Here is a 17,598-nt window from a genome sequence, read left to right as displayed (position 1 = left end):
AAACGTTATCAGCAAATATATTCCAGTTTACAACATTCTTTTTTAATTAGAACCATTATACCATGCAGCATTTTTATTCTGAATTTCTGCTTTTTAGGGGCATTAATTTCTGAAACAGGTGACTGACTATTATGTTGTTAATTTATTACAGTTCTTAATCTCATAATTGCCAGAATAAATCTAATTTATAACAATTCTTAACCTTATGAATTTGTTGTGTAAAAAGGAGTAATTTTAATATCATCCTGTATTTCGTACCACCAGTTAGTCTACTAACAACTTTATCTTATTCAAGACCTTTGCATACATACTCTTAAAATATTTCTCTGTCAAACTTCCCTTATTGTAATACTCATTTTTAACAGGTGCTTTCAAGTAACATTGTTATAACACTCTACTAGCATCTGATCATACCTGCCTAACATTGCCCAACGTAATGCTGCATGTCCTTCCATTTCGTTTTCATCACCCTAAACTCTCCTATATAACTTTTGCAGCATGTTCAAAATAACTTAATTTTAATATATATACTGCTTATTTTATGGGCTCCACTCATGTTTTAACAAAATAGATATAAGTCATACCTCACCAGCGTTATACATTTCACATACATGCAGGCTTCTTACCACTTTTCACCATTTTACATTACCAGCATACAATGCCTCAAGCCAGTGCGAACTGTGTCACCTAGCCCTCTCATCAGCAACAAACACCTAACCATTCTAAAGGCTCAACAAAATTGTATACCATTCTACAGGAAAACCATAGTAAAACTCGAACAGTTTTGGTCATCAATCAAATGTATTCAGCATGGTAAAAAGAAATCACAACCCTGCACTTTCACAGATGAAAAACCATAATACGGCATACAGATTTAATTTGTTCAACATAAATGTTGCTGTTTTAATAAATCCAGCACACCCAATAGAGCAGTGATGTCACTATCTTCTCACTTACCACAACTCCTACCAGCATGATTAAAAAAATATTCAAGAACATCCACTACAGCTGAGACAGATTAGATGCTCTGCTACCAGACAGTTATTAAACTGGTACTCTTCACAACAAAGAACTGCATTCACTGAACCAACACCTAGTATTTACTCAAAAATCTAAGAATTAGAATGTTGACTGACTGTACTTTGTATATGTTCCTAAACTTTGGAATTCTGTCCCAGCAAACATTAAAAATATTTTGTGTACTATTTAAAATCACCTTGAAAACTTGCCTATCAACAAAATGGTCATGCAGTTGTAACACACCTGTTATTAAGACTCCTCCTCATTTTAATCACTATACATCTATTTTTTAAAATCTCAAGTCATACCTATCAACAAAACAATCACAATCTCATACCAGTACCGTTAGCAAGTCCTCTGTTTGTGTAGCTATATCAAGTATGATAAAATCCTCACACTGTTACTTGTTTACATATCTCAGGTGAATACTGATTGGATAAAACATGCATCTTCCTTATCTGATGTCCGTGTAGTAAAATTTCTGTTTGACTTTATACATAAAATTTAAAATAATGCCAAATATTCATTAGATATGTATGACTTTAGCATGCTGTAAGTACTGTATAGTGTACTTGACATGGTGATCATCTGTTAAACGACATATAGCTCAGTGTTATGTAATATATTTTTATTGTTAGATCATGCTAATTGCCTGTGTAACAATATGTAATATGAAGCGTTTCTCCCTGGGCCTTTGCTGAAAAGAGGTTTTGCCCATTTGGACTATCCTGATAATCAAAAGCAAATAAATAAATTAATCAATCTGTGAGCTAGGCCTTATACTTCACTTTCTGTAACAATTAGAAAGACCATCCACTTCAGATGTTTCTCATTACTGATAAACTTGACGTTGTGGTAAATAAGCACAAATGGCTTGAAAAACTTAACCTCACTATTATATCCAAAATTTCTATTCTGAATTCAACACCCACAGACTTCTGTCCTTGATGTTCATCAGTATTACTGCTACAGTAGCCTAAAGCTCTAAGGTTTTATTCCTCCCAGGAAATAATGGACAACCAGTGTCCAAAGGTTTGTGGATGCTCCTAGGCTGCTGTGGCAAGAGCTCCAAAGGGAGAAAACAGGAGTATGGTTGCTAAAAATACTCCACCATCCTTGAGAGCACTCCTCCTGAGCTTCATAGTATCAATGTTCAGCTCTGCTTTTCCACTGCAGGCAGATATGTACCCTTGAGAGGCCTTCCCACTATATTTTAAATTTTGTCTGTTTTTGACTAAAAATGGTACTGATTCTCTTTAAATAGACTGACATTTGTGTGTTCACTTATTATCAGAAATGTCATTGCAAAAGATATTTTTAGCTAGGTCTAATTATCTCTGTTTTGGGTACTTGTTTGTGGTAAAAATGTGCTGTGTTTTTACTTTTCTCTGTTTTTTTTTTTTAGTTTAAGGACTTGGACATTAGTAAGAGTAAGTGTGTTTAGTGCTGGTGTACTTTTTGTGAAAACTTGGCATTCTAAAGTTCTTTCAACTAAGCTTTCCAGGTAAATGTATTCCATGATATTTAGAGACAAACGTGTACTTTTTATGCATTTAATTGTATGTTTATTGGGACTGTTGTGGGGAAGGGTTGGTGTGTGTAGTGCTTGTGAACACGACTGAATACTTAGCAGTGAACAGGGTTCTCTGTCTTAGCAGGAACATGGATTCCCTTACTGGTCCTGTGGTTCCTTCTCCAGCTGTACGTAAAAAGAAAAAGAAAAAAAAAGCTACTAAGGAGCCCTTAACTACCCTGCGGGGTTACTCACTGCCTCACCCACTAGTGCGTGACTCTGCAGTGGTCACGGCTTGTTCCTCAGACCACTCGCTTGTTTCCCTGGGACCCTCTGCTGTACCCCCTACTGTCATCATGGACTGAAGTTGTCATTTCTGGGCATGATCGATCCATTTTCTGTATTCATGGGAGGTTCTCTGCAAAGTTCTTCCTGGGTTGGCCAAGGTAAGAGATCTGCTTCCTGAGTTGAAGTGCTATCCTTCAGTCAGTCTTCATCTGTCATTTTGCCCTCTGAAAGTAGGTCTTTTATGAATCCTGTTATTGTTGCTTTCTCAAGTATCTAAACATTCTTTAAAGAATCTGTGTTATTGTGCTTACTCTGTGTCCAGGGATACAGCTACTACTGCTGTGATGACACATTTTACCTAGTTAAGTAATTAGATGTTTTCAGATGATAATACATTTAAGATTCTGAATTCGCTTTTGGATAAGGAAGTTTTGTTTGAGTACCAGAGTAGTAGACAGGCCAAACAGTTTGAAAGAGGCAGAAATATTCAAGGGCTTACAAAGATTTTTAAGCCCTCTTTTCCTAAATATACTAAAGCCCTGGTCCCCCCCCCCTTTTCTTTTTTCAAAAAGCAAACTAAGCAATCCCAACAAGCTTCTGACTAGTAGGGCTCTAAGAAAAATTGGCAGGATAGATCTAATAAAAGCAGGTATACTTTCAGGCCTCCTCTTTAGAATGACTATTCCAGCATTGCTCCTCCTCCCTCATCCCTTCTTCCATGTCATTGCTTCTTCAAATCTGTCCTAGAAACTGGTTCTCAATCTTCCTCTATAACAGCAAATTATTTCAGACAAGTAGATTCCAAAAATAGTCCAGGAGGGTTGCAGATGGTACTGGGAAAACCTACCCCTCCTTTTCAGTGTATTCCTCCTGACCTTCCAGACCAAACAGAACTGTTTCCTATGTTTTTAAATTGTATGCCTTCCTTGGGGGTCACAGAACCAATGCCACAAAATCTGACATAAAAAGTTTTTATTCAAGAATGCTTCTTGTGCCAAAAAGGGACGCATCCTGGAGATTATTTTTTGAACTGTCCTTTCTCATCTTGATTGTGAAAGTGCCAAAGTTCAAAATGTTGATTTTACATAGTCTTGCTACCTCACCATTCCTCTTCTGAGTTTTTTGATAACTCTAGATTTGAGAAAGATGCTTATCGTATTGCCATTGTCACAAGAGTTCAGAGGTTTCCTTGTATTTTCTGTGTCTGGGTCACATTATCAGTTCTCTGCATTACACTTCGGATTGTCTACAGCACCAAGTGTGTTTAAAGTGTGTCTAGCTCCAGTGACGGCCTATTGCAGACTGTAGGGCATTTATATATTTCCATATTTAGACTACATGCTAATCTTTGCAGCGTCTTTTTTCCAGATGTCAGAAGTCCCTCACCTGGGCTACAGACCTCAGCCTTGGTTTTCAGATCAGCAGTCAAAAATCTTCCTTAATTCCATCTCATTGGATAGTTTTTATAGGATGCCGTCTTTACTTTTCCCTGGAAAGGTCATTCCTATCCCAGGAGAAAATGGACTTGTATCTAGAAGTTTTCTTGAGTTTCTGCAATCATTCTTAAACTTCAGCTACAGAATATCTCAGGATTCCAGAGTTTGTGACATCTGTTGTTTTCATGATTACTCTTGCCAAGCTAAACATGTTTTTTTAAAAACTATGTGGGCCCTAACATTTTAACCCTCTGAAATTTCATTTCCATTCTTGGGTTTTTGGAAGAGAGATGATGTTTATCATTATAATCACTGCTGAATTAACCTTAGTTACATGGGTTTTATCCTGCATAGGAGATAACAGCAAGCCAACTTCTAAAGATACAGGGTGCCTTCCATGCACCTAAACTAATAGTCAGCTCGAAATGAGATGACTAAGAAGTCATATTTGGGTGTCAAGGCTTTCAACGCATTCCTGCCATGGAGAAAAGCTGTACTCTGCAAGCTTTTGAGGATCAGCTATCAGCTAATCCTGTTCCATTGCTGGGCAGATTAAGTTCCCTTTGGGAGAAGAACTTTCCACTTTCTGTTTTACTTCAGAATTTTTTTTTTACTTTTAAAGAAGGACTTTTAAGCCAAATAAGTGTTTTTATTAACTGTTTAATGGCTTTTATGTGTTTTCAAATGAGAGCATTCTTATTTTTATGGTGACAAAACGTTATTTAAAACTACTTTTTCTGTGGATAACTGTGGATGTTATGTAGTTCAGTCTCGCCTACATTCTTACCCGTGGGTTCGGAGCCGAATGTCTGCTCCCACTCGGCCATACTTTAGCTCGAAGGCTTTCAATTGGCTGGGCTAAGATGGTATCCCATGCTGCACTGCTCTCTATCCCCAGATCTCTTTTGCCACTCTTGTAGCTCGGACATGGTCTCGCTCTTGGCTGTGGCTAAGTACTCTTTTCTTCTTTATAAAAGAAAAGTTTTTGCAAAAAAAAAAAGCTATTTTCATAGCTATTTGTGTGTGTATCTTGAACTGTGTTTGTGGAAAAGTTGTTTTTCTCTTTTTAGCGTGTTCTTGTGGTATCCCACTAGCTGTTTCCAATGGGCTTTGCCCGTTTCAGTTAGAGGACCTAGTCTGTCCCCTTGCTTACCTTGTGTGCTAACTTTATTTCCCTTGGGCTAAAACCATTTAAATTAGAGGAATTGGTCCTCTCTCTTGTACTTGTGTTCTAGGACCGTTTAAGTTAGAGGTCTTTGTGGTGTACTGTCTGTTCTGTTCCCGCGCTTGTGGCTGATTGACTGTTGGTCTGGTTGTTGGGTTAGTTACTCGGTTTTGTGGTGACTATGTCTAAAGATACTAAGGAGCATAAGCCCTTGGGCTTTAAGAAGTGCACGAGGTGTAGTTATAAGATGTTTATCACTGATGGACACTCTGTTTGTGTGTACTGTCTGGGAGTGATTCACCTCCAGGAATCGTGTAGTTTTTGTCATGCTTTTAGCCCGTGTGTTCTTCAGGAAAGGAAGAACAAATTGATTTTGAAGGGACTTCTGAAACCCTCCTTTGAGGAGGGTTTGCAGAGTGCTTCCAGCTTTAAGTCTTCTCCATCAAAAGCAAAATCTTCCAAGGCTAAAAAGCGATCCCTGGCTCCATCAGTATCCAAGGAGCCGCCGGAGAAAACAGCTAAATCTTCAATGACATCCTTGGCTCCATTGTCTTCAGGGCCACAGGAAGTGTCAGTGTCTATGGAACCTGCTTCGGCTCAATTTTCTCGGAGCCTGTTCGGAGCCGGTCGCCTAACATTAGACTGGTATCTCCTCCTCCTCGTAGGTCTCCTTCAGAGAGGAGGTCTTGATCTCCTTCCCTATCCTCCAAATCCTCCAGGGCCTTATCGGATGTGGACGTCGATAGAATGGTGCAGAGACTTCTTCAGTCACCGGTACTGGCTAAATTGTTTTCGGCTCCGATCCAGTCGGCTCCGGAGCTGGTCTCTCTACCTACATCGATACTTCCTCCTCCGAGCGCATCTCAGCTTTCAGAGCCAGAGTGCTCGGCTCCGTTTGATGTCCCTAGGTCAGTTTCGACAGCCCCTCCTGGCTTATTGGTTCCGACGTCAGCTCCGAAACCGTCGGCGACATCCACGGGGTTCAGGACTCAGGATTCCTCGGTCGGACCGGAGGGAGAGGCTTCGGGACACCTCTCGGCTCCTAGTCTCCCTTTCGGTGCTTTGGCGCGGGGAAGCCTGACTCCTGTCTCTGCTTCGGACCTAGTCCCTTCTGATCCAAGGTCTTCTATAGCTGGTCGATCTTCGGACACAGGAGGACCAGCGTTCGAGGCCATGCGGAGCGAGCTGGCCCGGTCGTCAGCGGCATCATATGGTTCGGTCACTCATTCCCCTACAGCACCGGTTCAGGTCTCTGATCGCCCTCTATCTCTTGACAGCGGAGCCCCAAGGTCTCACGGTACCCCCACGAGTGGTCCCCATATTTCTGAGGGCCCCTCAGAGTTTTTGCCTGAGGAGCCACCCAGAAAGAGAATGTGAAAGAGGAAGCACATAGATTCCCAAGATGTCTCTCTCACATCAGACACTGACCTCGAGGAATCGGAGGGGTCTCCTAAGTCATCCTCTGAGGATGCTTCTTTCTCTGACATCCTAGAGATTTTGAAGCAAAGAGGTGACTGGCCATCCAAAGCCCCCTCCCAAGAGTAGTCGGTGTTCCTGAAGGCCTTAGGTGCTCAGCCCTCCGCCTCCTGGGTGTCTCCACCCTTCGACGAGCTTCTGGATCTGGTTTGTCAAAGGGTGTGGGAAACCTCTGACTCTGTGGAACCAGTCCCCAGGAGACACAATAAATTTTTGTCTGCCCCTTCTGATAAGGAATTTCTATCCAAGGGAGTCCCTGTGGATGCCATGGTGGTGGCAGCGGCCACCAAGAAGGAATTGGCTGAGACTTTTTCCACCATCCATTTCCCCCCAACAAGGAGTCTAGGAATATGGACAGGTACAAGAAGCATACGTTTTCTTCAGCGGCCTTTACTTTGCGGTCACTGAATTACTTATCACACTTTACACAGCTTCAGAGAGATCTCCTAAAGGAGCTTGGAGATACTCTAACCGGTAACGTTTCTGAGGCGGTGGCTCAGAAAGTCAACACTCAGATGTCTACCCTCAATTCAGTTGCAAACTCCTCCATGAGGCTGATCTCTCACACAGCCGAGGGAGCGAGTAGGGAAGCAAGTTCAGGAGTCGCTCTTAGGAGACATGCCTGGATGCGCCTTTGTCATTTCGCGGAGGCCTTCAAGTCTACATTCACCGACGCCCCATTTGATGGTTCCTCTTTGTTCGGAACCAAGGTGAAAGACACTCTCGCTAGGTTCGAGCAAGAGGAAAAAACTCTGTCTGCTGTAGGTGTCTGTTTTTCCCTTCCCTCTAGGCCTTATCCCAAGGCCCAGAGGGGTGGGAAGATGTGGTTCAAGAAATCAGAGAGGTTTTTTCCTGATGCACAAGGTGAGTCCCCCTCCAGAGACAGGGGAGTGGGGTGGTTACTCAGGTAGACGCCGTCCTAGGGGCAGAGGAGGCCCTCATATCTCGGGAGACCGTGATTCCTTTCGTGGTTCTCCCTGCCGCCACTCCTGATGGGAGGCCTGACTGTGCGTTTCCGAAGCCAGTCGGGGGTCACATCTCACTATACCTGGAGGCCTGGGCAAGGTATCACCCAGGACCAATAGGTTCTACGAATAATTTCCGGAGGATAAATCATTCCCTTCTCGTCAACTCCCCCTCCAATCAAGAAAATCCCAGATGTTCCACCCAGTCAAAGGGACTCCGCAGCTTCAGAGGTTTCAAAGATGCTAGAAAAAGGAGCCATCCAACATGTCCCCTCAGACCAGATCAGATTAGGGACTTGCACCAGATTCTTTTTGGTGCCGAAAAGGGCAGGGGACCCGAGACCCATTTTGGATCTCAGCCGATTGAACATCCATGTGCAAAAGTCCAAGTTCCGAATGGTCACGTTGCAATGTATTCTCCCATTGTTGTGAAAAGAAGTGTGGATGTGCTCCATCGACCTCAAGAATGATTACTACAACATAAAGATGGACAGGGCATCCGGAAGTCACCTACGCTTCCGACTGAGAACCACTCACTTTCAGTTTCGAGCCCTGCCCTTTGGTCTCACCACAGCCCCCGGGGTGTTTACCAAATGCATGGCAGTGGTGACTGCTCACTTGAGACGTCAGGGATTCCAAGTGTTTCCATACCTGGACGACTGGCTCCTTACTGCCACCACCAGGCATCTGCTATTTCAGACCAGAGACTCTACTATCAACCTATGTCAACAGTTGGGCATAACCTTGAACTGGGAAAAATCTGCCTTGTTGCCCTCACAGCGTGTCACCTTTATAGTTGCTGAATTAGACACCATGCTCATGCGGGCGTTTCTACCACAGGAAAGAATCAGAGTCTTACAACAACAGATTTATGCCTTCTTCCCTCTGAGAAGAGTGAAAGCAAGATTGGTCCTCCAATTGTTGGGGACAATGACTGTTACGATTATGTTAGTTCCCCTGGCAAGGTTACATATGAGGCTCCTTCAGTGGCTACTATTCGCCCAGTGGTCTCTTCAATGTCTTCCACTTTCTCACCCTATTCTACTCACAGACAGGTGCAGACAGGATCTCAGTTGGTGGCCTCACACCGACAATCTCAATGTGGGGAAAACCCTTCGTTCCTTCGCCTCCGGTTGCCACGGTGACCACGGATGCCTCCCAGATGGGGTGGGGGGGCATTATTTAGGCAGGACAGTCCAAGGCACATGGCAAGAGCACAAGATGCATCTGCATATCAATGTCCTGGAGATGAGAGCAGTGCTACTAGCGTTGCAAGCAATTCAGAACTTTCTTCCTCTCGGGACTATTGCAATCCACTCAGACAATATGTCGGTGGTATGGTATCTGAACAAACAGGGAGGAACCAAGTCGTATCCCCTTTGAAGAGAGGCCATGCGAGTGTGGCAGTCGGCAGTGTCTTCCCAACGTTTTCTGGTAGCAACGCACATTACGGGGAAGTCCAGTGTGATTGCAGACAGGCTAAGCAGAGCTATTCTGATGCCTCACGAGTGGTCCCTGAACTGTCAAGTTGCAGAGCAGATTTTCCACAGGTGGGGTCAGTCTTGCTGCTGCCTTTCTGCCAGCCCCCTCATTGCCAAATGCAGCAGCTACTTCACCCTTATCCCCCCTCAGGGGAGTCACCCAGGGACGCTCTAGTCCACAATTGGCGCTCCGGTCTACTGTATGCCTTCCCTCCGGTTCCTGTGCTGTCAAAGGTTATTCAGAAAGCGCAATCCTTGGGAAGTAAAATGATTCTGATTGCTCCACACTGGCCTCATCAAATTTGGTTCCCCTTTCTCCATCCCTATCTCATGGACGCTCCTTGGATTCTGGACCCACAACCAGACTTACTGACTCACATGTCAGGGCAGCTCCATCCCTCTCTTTGGACCCTCCGGTTGACAGCTTGGCTACTCCACTTCCGTCATTAGTTAGGCTTCACCATTTTTTGCCAGATGTGGTTCATATTCTATCTACCTCTCATAAGCCTTCGTCCAGGAAGATTTATTACAGCAAATGGAAGAGATTTTCCATCTGGGCACATGCCAAACAGATTGACCCTTACACAGCTCCAATCTCGTCAGAATTGGAGTTCCTTTCTAAGCCTTTCAACCAGGGATCAGCTGCCACAACCATTAAAGCCCAGTTGGTGGCAATTTCTACCTTTCACGTCGCAGACTAACCTAGTCTAATGGCACATAGACTCTGTAAGGCTTTCCTGAAAGACACTTTGTTGCTTCATCCTCCTGTCTCTGAACCTGTTATGCCTTGGGACTTAAACTTTGTTCTACAGGGTCTTACTTCACCCCCCTTTGAGCCTGCAGCAACTTGCGATTTAAAATTCTTAACTTGGAAGACTGTCTTTTTGGTAGCCATCACGTCAGCCAGGCGTGTTTCGGAGCTTCAAGCTTTATCAATTAAACCACCTTATTTGATTTTTCATAAGGACAGGGTTTCTCTCAGACCAAATCCTTCCTTTCTTCCCAAAGTAGCATCAGTTAGTAACCTTAACCAATCAATTGAATTACCAGTGTTTTTTCCTCAGTTTTTGAACAAGGCAGAATTCAAATTTCATCAGTTGGATGTGCACAGACAATTACGATTTTATTTGCACAGAACGAAGGACCTCAGAAAATCTGATCAGTTGTTTGTTTCATTTTTGGAAAACAGAATTGGGTCTCCTGTTTCCAAAGTCACGTTGTCCAGGTGGATTTCCAGTTGTATTTCTTTCATTTATACTTCAGGGGGAAGAGATTTACCGTTCCAAGGCTCACTCTACCCGGTCTGTATCTACATCTACAGCTTTTCAGGCCAGATTGTATATGGATGATATTTGTACTGCGGCCACTTGGGCATCTCCTTACACCTTTGTTACTCATTACAAGTTAGATGTGGTATCTAGGGACATGTCTTCCTTTGGTTCCACAGTGCTCAGGAGCATTTTCCACTGAGCCTCCCAGGATTTAGGTCCTGGGGACACTGTCCCATGGGTAAGAATGTAGGCGAGATTGGACTACATAACATAAAGAAGTTATGTACTCACCAGTCCATCTCGCCTCACATTCTTACTTACCCCCCCACCTTCCCCTGTCCTGGAGGATCTAGAGGTTAGGCCTGGTTTCAGAGTTCCCGTCATTCTTGGTTTGTTCTTCCTTCCTTAGGTGTTGTTATGCATGGAGAGTGAGTGCTGGTGCTTGCAGCAAACTAGATCTGGGGATAGAGAGCAGTGCAGCATGGGATACCATCTTAGCCCAGCCAATTGAAAGACTTTGAGCTAAAGTATGGCTGAGTCGGAGCCGACATTCAGCTCTGAACCCACGGGTAAGAATGTGAGGCGAGATGGACTACATAAATCGAATGTTATGGTGAGTACATAACTTCTTGTTATGTTACTTTTTAGGACTGGGGAAAGTGTTTAAAGTGCTTTTTACTGTTTTCTCCCCTGGGGAAGAATCCTGTTTTACTACTTTCCTATTTTATTGACCATTGCTGTTAAGCTTCCTTGGGAAATGGGCACCATTTTTAGCTTGACCATGGAATAAAGTACTAGCCCCTCAATCAGACCTTCTTCAAAAAGGAAAAGATTGTTAAGCAGCCTTTGCCACCACAGTAAGCTGGTAATTTGCTTCAGCCACAGGTGGGTAACTGTGCCATGGCCAAAGCTGGTTCCTCAGATCACTCATCTTTTTCTTCAAATCCCTCTGGTATAGTCCATGCAACCATCATGCACTAGTGGGTTAGCCACATCCTTTGTGGCTGTTGGGGTCTCCTCAGTGGACAAAAGAGCAACTCTTGTCGGTCAATAGAGAAGGGGCAGGGAATATGCCCCTGTTTAGGTAGAATGTTGTGCCCATCCCTGGGGAAGCTGTCTCTGGCAATACTGAGACTGTTACACAGATTCCTATCAAAAACAGACAGAAAACTAAACAATGTGAAGTTGTCCTAGCTCACCTTCATTCTGTACTTGTGGGTTCCGACTCGGCCATTTACAAAAGCTTGAGGTCTCCAACTAGCTCGTGGCTTACTCCCTATCTCATGATGCTCTAGGGCATTCCCTAGATCTCGTTTGCCGCTAAACAGATTGGGCGTTCTTCAACTGGCTGTGGCTAAGTTTCTTTACAATCTTGTTATACCTGTTAAAAATATTTTTTTCCTAAATATTTTCTTGTGTGCTATTATCTTAGAAGGTTTTTGACTATTTATCACAGTGTTAGACTGTGTCCGTTAACTGTTATTCTCTGGGGCCGTCACTTTACCTCTAGGCCTACACCTCCATCCCTATCCGGCTTATCTGTACATTTGTTAGTGAAGTATTTTTGATTCAATTTGTTTGTCGTGGAATTTTCTTTACTGATAGAACTTTAGACTGAGTTTCTGAGTCAGCTCGTTTAACTCAGAGAGCAGCTCAGCCTGTTTTAGTTAGAGGGCTCATGCTATTAAATCTGTCAAGTGTGCTGTGTGCTTAGTTGTTTTGTTGGCTGATTTTTAACTATAACTTTTTCCTCCATTGTCTCAGTGTATGGGTGTTGGTTATTTACTACTGGAAATGAGTTTGGATCTCTTTCCTTGAGTCAGCTCATTTAATTTAGAGAGCGGCTCTGCCCATTTAAGTTAGAGGGCTTTTTTCCTGTGTGGTGTGTTTCATACTTAAAAAAAAAAAGTTAAAGTTTAATAGTTAAGTAGTTTCTTGTTCCTATTTAGATAGTTTAAAATTTAACTGGTATTGTTACAGTTGTATATTTTTTCTTGGTAAATGTGTCTAAGCAATCAAAAGACACTAAACCCTCTGGGTTCAAGAAATGTTCTAGGTGCTCCCAGAAAATGTCTGACGGATTTGTCATTCTGAATGTGTTTATTGCCTTGGAGCTGTACATTTACAGGAATCATGCTGCATATGTCATTCATTTAGTTCGAGGGTTTTCCTTGAACGAAAAAATAAGCGCATACTAAGAGGATTGTTAAAGACTTATTTTTCGGAAGTCTAAGAAGAAGTCAGAGGTCAGAGTACATTAAAGAAAACCTCCTTCGTGATCTGAGAAGTCTAGTAAAAGATCTTCATCTTTGTCAGCTCAATCTGGACCTTCAAACAAAATTTCAAAAATGTCTTCATCGGACCTGAAATCCGTTGGGCCCGAAAAACCTTCTACCTTGGCTCCTCCTGTTTCAGAACCGATGGTACTGCAGTTTCTGTGCCAGTCCCCTGTCCTGGAGCTGGTTTCTCCGACTAAGTTCACCTACATTACAGAGATAGAGATCTCCTGCCCCCACTTCTCGGTTCTCCAGGAATTTGTCAGAAGATTATGTGGATCTGGTGGTGCAGAGGCTCTTGAGTACACCAGCACTAGCCAAATTATTATCGGAACCGACCCAGCGGGTTTCGGAGCCGAGTGGGCCTACCCCATCATTATTGATTCCTCCTCTGACCCACCTCGGGGCCTCAGAGCCGGAATGCATGGATGTGAAAATACTGGAACCATCGGAGCAGAGACCTGCTCCAGGATCTACGGCCCCATCTTCAGCTCCGACTTCCTTGGTGCCGTCTGAGCTCGAGGAGTCTAGGAGCCGAAGCTCTCCTGTCGGGTCCTGGGAGGACAGTCGGATCAGACAGTTGTCGAATCTGAACTTGCCTCTTGGGGCCTCAACACGGGTGAGCTCAGCTTCTACATCAGCTTCAGAGCCAAACCCCTTGGCACCGGGGAAGCCTTGTAGTTCTTTGAAGCTGAGAGCTTCCTCGGGTCATGGGTGGGGGGTTTTGAGGTGATGAGGAGAGTGCTGTTCCCACAAGCAGCCCCACTCTCAGATCCAGTCATTCCTCCCCCAAAGGCACAGGTGTCTGTCTCAGCAGAACCAATGCCACAAAAACATGGAGACCCAAGGCCTCAGAATGCCCCAGTGGGCTAACCCTTCTCTTCCGAAACCTCTCCAGAATACCCTTCTGAAGTGGTCCCTCGCATGAGATTATGCAAGAGGAAGCATTTGAACATCCCAGAGGAGTCGATCAAATCAAACAAGGACCGTGATGAGTGAGAAGGGTCACCCTCTGAGGATGTCTCCTTTGCAAACATCTTAGACATCCTTAAGCAAAGGCGGCTGGAAGCCCATCAACCCTTCTGATGAGGAGTCTGCTTATCTGAAAGCCTTTCGGTCTCTCCCTTCCACCACTTGGGTGTCTCCGCCTTTTGATGAACTTACAAATTTAGTTTTTCAAAAGGCGTGCAAGTCTCCAGACTCAGTGGAGCCTGTTACCCATAGGCCAAATAAATTCATCACATCCCAAGAGGATAAAACCATCCTTACAAAAGGTGTCCCAGTAGATGATATGGTGGTGGCGATGGCCACCATGGAAGAGTTGTCAGAGACATCAACTTCTGTCCATCTCACGAACAAAGAGTCGCTTATGATGGACAGATGTGGAAAGCACACGTTTTCTTCAGTGACCTGTACTTTCAGGTCCCTGGATTATCTTACACACTTCACCAGGTTACAGAGAGATCTCCTGAAGGAGCTTGGAGATACTCTCCAGGGTTCAGTAGCTGCCGTGGTAGATAGTGTCCTGCCAGCTCTCCACCTTAAATTCAGTAGTTAACTCATCCATGACGCTCGTTTCTTATGCAGCCAATGGAGCAAGTAAGGCAGCGGATTCAGGAATTTCCTTTAGGAGACATTCCTGGATGCACTCGTGTAACGTTGTGGAACCCTTCAAGTCATCCTTTAACGCCCCCTTCGACTGCTCATCCTTGTTCAGGCCTAAGGTCAAAGACACACTAACCAGGTGTGAACAGGAATGAAAAACACTCTCTGCCATTGGAGTCCTTTTTTTCACACCTTCTAGGCCTTATCCTAAAGGCCAAAAGGGAAGAAAAATGTGATTTCTTAAATCCCAGAGAGTTTTTCAAGACACACGTGGTAAGCCTTCCCCCAGGAGCAGAGGGGGAAGCAATAATGGAATATGCCGGCCATGCGGAAGAGGGGGGTCCACAGAACCAGAGCAACAGAGAATCCTTCTTTGGTAAACCTTTTCAGTGCTCCTGAAAGGTGGCCCGTCTGCCCTTCTCTGGAGGCAGGTGATGATCCTTGTACCCACACGCCTGGCTAAAAATAACAAAAGACAAGTGGGTACAAAGCATCATATCCAGAGGTTACTCCACGCCCTTTTCAATTCCCGCCCCACACATAAAAAAATTTCTGGATGTTCCACCCAGTCACAGGAAACAAGCAACCTTAGAAATTAGTCCATCAGTCAGACCTTCTTCTGGCCGCAAAAAGGAAAAGACAGTTAAACAGCCTTTGCCACCACAGTAGATTGGTAATTTGCTTCAGCCACAGGTAGGTAACTGTGCTGTGGCCAAAGCTGGCTCCTCAAATCACTCATCTTTTTCTTCAAATCCCTCTGGTATAGTCCATACAGCCACCATGCACCAGTGGTTAGCCACATCCTCTGTGGCTGTTGGAGTCTCCTCAGTGAACAAAGAGCCACTCTTGTCGATCAGTGGAGAAGGGGCAGGGAATATGCCCCTATTTAACCAGAATGTTGTGCCCATCACTGGGGAAGCTGTCACTGGCAATACTGGGACTGTTTTTACACAGATTCCTATCAAAAAAAGACAGAAAACTAAACATATATCTTCTCCTGTGTCAGTTACTCGGGGGGGGGGGGTAATTTATTGGGCATGGCTCTGGGTCTAGAGCAGGCTTTTGACCCTCCTTGTAAGGCAGTTTATAGTAAAATAGGGAGAGATTTCTCTTTCCCTGAAGAAATTCAAAGAATGGAATCTGTAGAGAATTATGAAGGGACAAATGCAGTTTTTTGCCCTTTATGTTTCTAATTCTCATGAGAATGTGTGGTATCTCATTCTCTCTCTCGAGACTGCTTCTGGGATAAACCAGTGTTTTCAGTGGGAAAATACTGGGGTCTTGCAGTCCCCCAGAAAATATTATGATTTGTTACAAATGGAATTTCCAGAAACTTCTACTATTCCACTAGTTCTGCCAGCCTTCGAGGATGACTTTGTCATAGCTTGCATTTTCCCTGACAGTCAACCTGCTTTTCTGAAGACAGCAAACAGATTGTATCTTTCAAGTTTTATACGGCAATCCTAGACCTGACATAGTAGCTATAGCTTTAGTAGATCTAGAAGCTGCTAAGCGTTTTGTTGAGATCCTTTTCCTTTGATAAAGATGGAAAAACTTTTGATAATGTGTATGCTTCTGCAAGTTAGATTTATAGAATTCTTAACTGTCAGACTTGTATGTTTATCCTAATTGTGAACATATGAGGAATATCTTGGCATCAGTTTCTTCCTGTTAGGAAACATGTGCATTGTGTAATTTAGTTTCTTTTGTTCCCCAGGTCACTCCTCATTGTTTAATGTGTGTTTATGACTCTGATACTACTTCCAGGGTTGCTTCCGCAGGAACTGTTTTAAGGAAGTTTGCTTGTTTGCATTCTCAGAACCTCCAAGATGATGTAAGCAATGAAATTTGGAATAGTCTCTTGGATGGAGATTTAATTTCTGGACGTTCTTTTGCAGAGGTTATCAAAAAATGCGATGAGAGGGGAAAGGTGATTCAGAGAATCTCTGAGGTTTTCAGTCCTCCTCCTTCGAGTTTCCAAAGGGACTTTGTGCTCCCTTGTCTGACTTTGGAAAAAAGAAAAACAGTCTCAGCAGAAAGCTAGCAAGCAGACCATTAAAAAGCAATCTTCCAAAAAAGATAGCAGGAACTCCTCAGAACAAAGGACAATCAAAAAAGTCAGAATGACTGTAGGAGGGGCCATGCCACCCCTCACACCCTGGCAGTCTGGTAGTTCTTCCAGAAGGTCTGAATCTCCATTTCACTCTCTGGCAACAGTTTGTTGCAGATAGATTGGTCCTGAATATGTTCCATCTAGGCTACAGGGGGAGGAAAATCCTCTCTTTCAGGAGATTACTTGTCATCAACTAGATCAGACTTTTCTCTTTCCTCCTGTTTTACATCATATGCAATCTCAGGGCATAATAGAAGCTGTTCCTCCTCCTCCTTACCGGACAGATTTTACTCAAGAATAGTTTTAGTACCAAAGAAAGAAAACTCTTGGAGACCAGTTCTCCATCTTTCTTTGGAACCAGTTTATGTTAGTGCCCTAGTTCAAAATGCGTTCACTTTTCAAACTTTTATCACTCCTTCCTCACTTGAGCTTTCTAGTAACCTTATATATAAAAGATGCATATCATCACATTCCTATTCATACAGATTTCAGGCATTTCTTAAGGTTTTTTATGCTGGGCCACGTTATCACTTCATTGCCTTACCTTTTGGGCTATCCACTGCTCCAAGATTGTTCACAGTCACTAGCTCTTGTGATGGCCCGCTGCAGGGGTATCCACATTTAGATGACTTGCTTATCTTTGCATAGTTGTCTTCAAATCAGGAATTACCATCTTGGGTTAGAGAGCTCCTAGACAGGCTAGGATTCCAAGAGAGCATTCAAGTATTTTCTGACTCTCTCACAGTTTCTGGGGTGACTGCTTAACACATCAGTACAAAGAGCTTTTCTTCTGTAGGAAAAATAGATCTATGTTTTCTCTTTTTTTTCTTGGAAAAGTTCCAGTTTGATTATTGGCTGAGGTGCCTTCTATGTGGAGTCTGCATGTCCTTCCTGTGTTCATGTGGATTTCCTCCGGATGCTGCACTTTCCTCCCACATTCCAAAGTCATGCAGTAAGTGGATTGGGCATTCTAAGTTGACCATAAGCAT

General features: G+C 43.6%; 1 protein-coding gene across 1 annotated transcript in view; it reads left to right on the top strand.

Moving 5' to 3' along the window:
- The window catches only part of LOC122787919 (heat shock factor protein 5-like), a 683,173-nt gene that overhangs the window by 79,868 nt on the left and 585,707 nt on the right, over positions 1 to 17,598 (top strand). The gene's annotated exons all lie outside the window — the stretch shown is intronic.

The sequence above is a fragment of the Protopterus annectens genome, chromosome 13.part0 (genome assembly GCF_019279795.1).
Source record: "Protopterus annectens isolate FY-2018-M chromosome 13.part0, PAN1.0, whole genome shotgun sequence".
NCBI lineage: Eukaryota > Metazoa > Chordata > Ceratodontiformes > Protopteridae > Protopterus > Protopterus annectens.
This window is presented reverse-complemented; position numbering and strand designations above follow the sequence as displayed.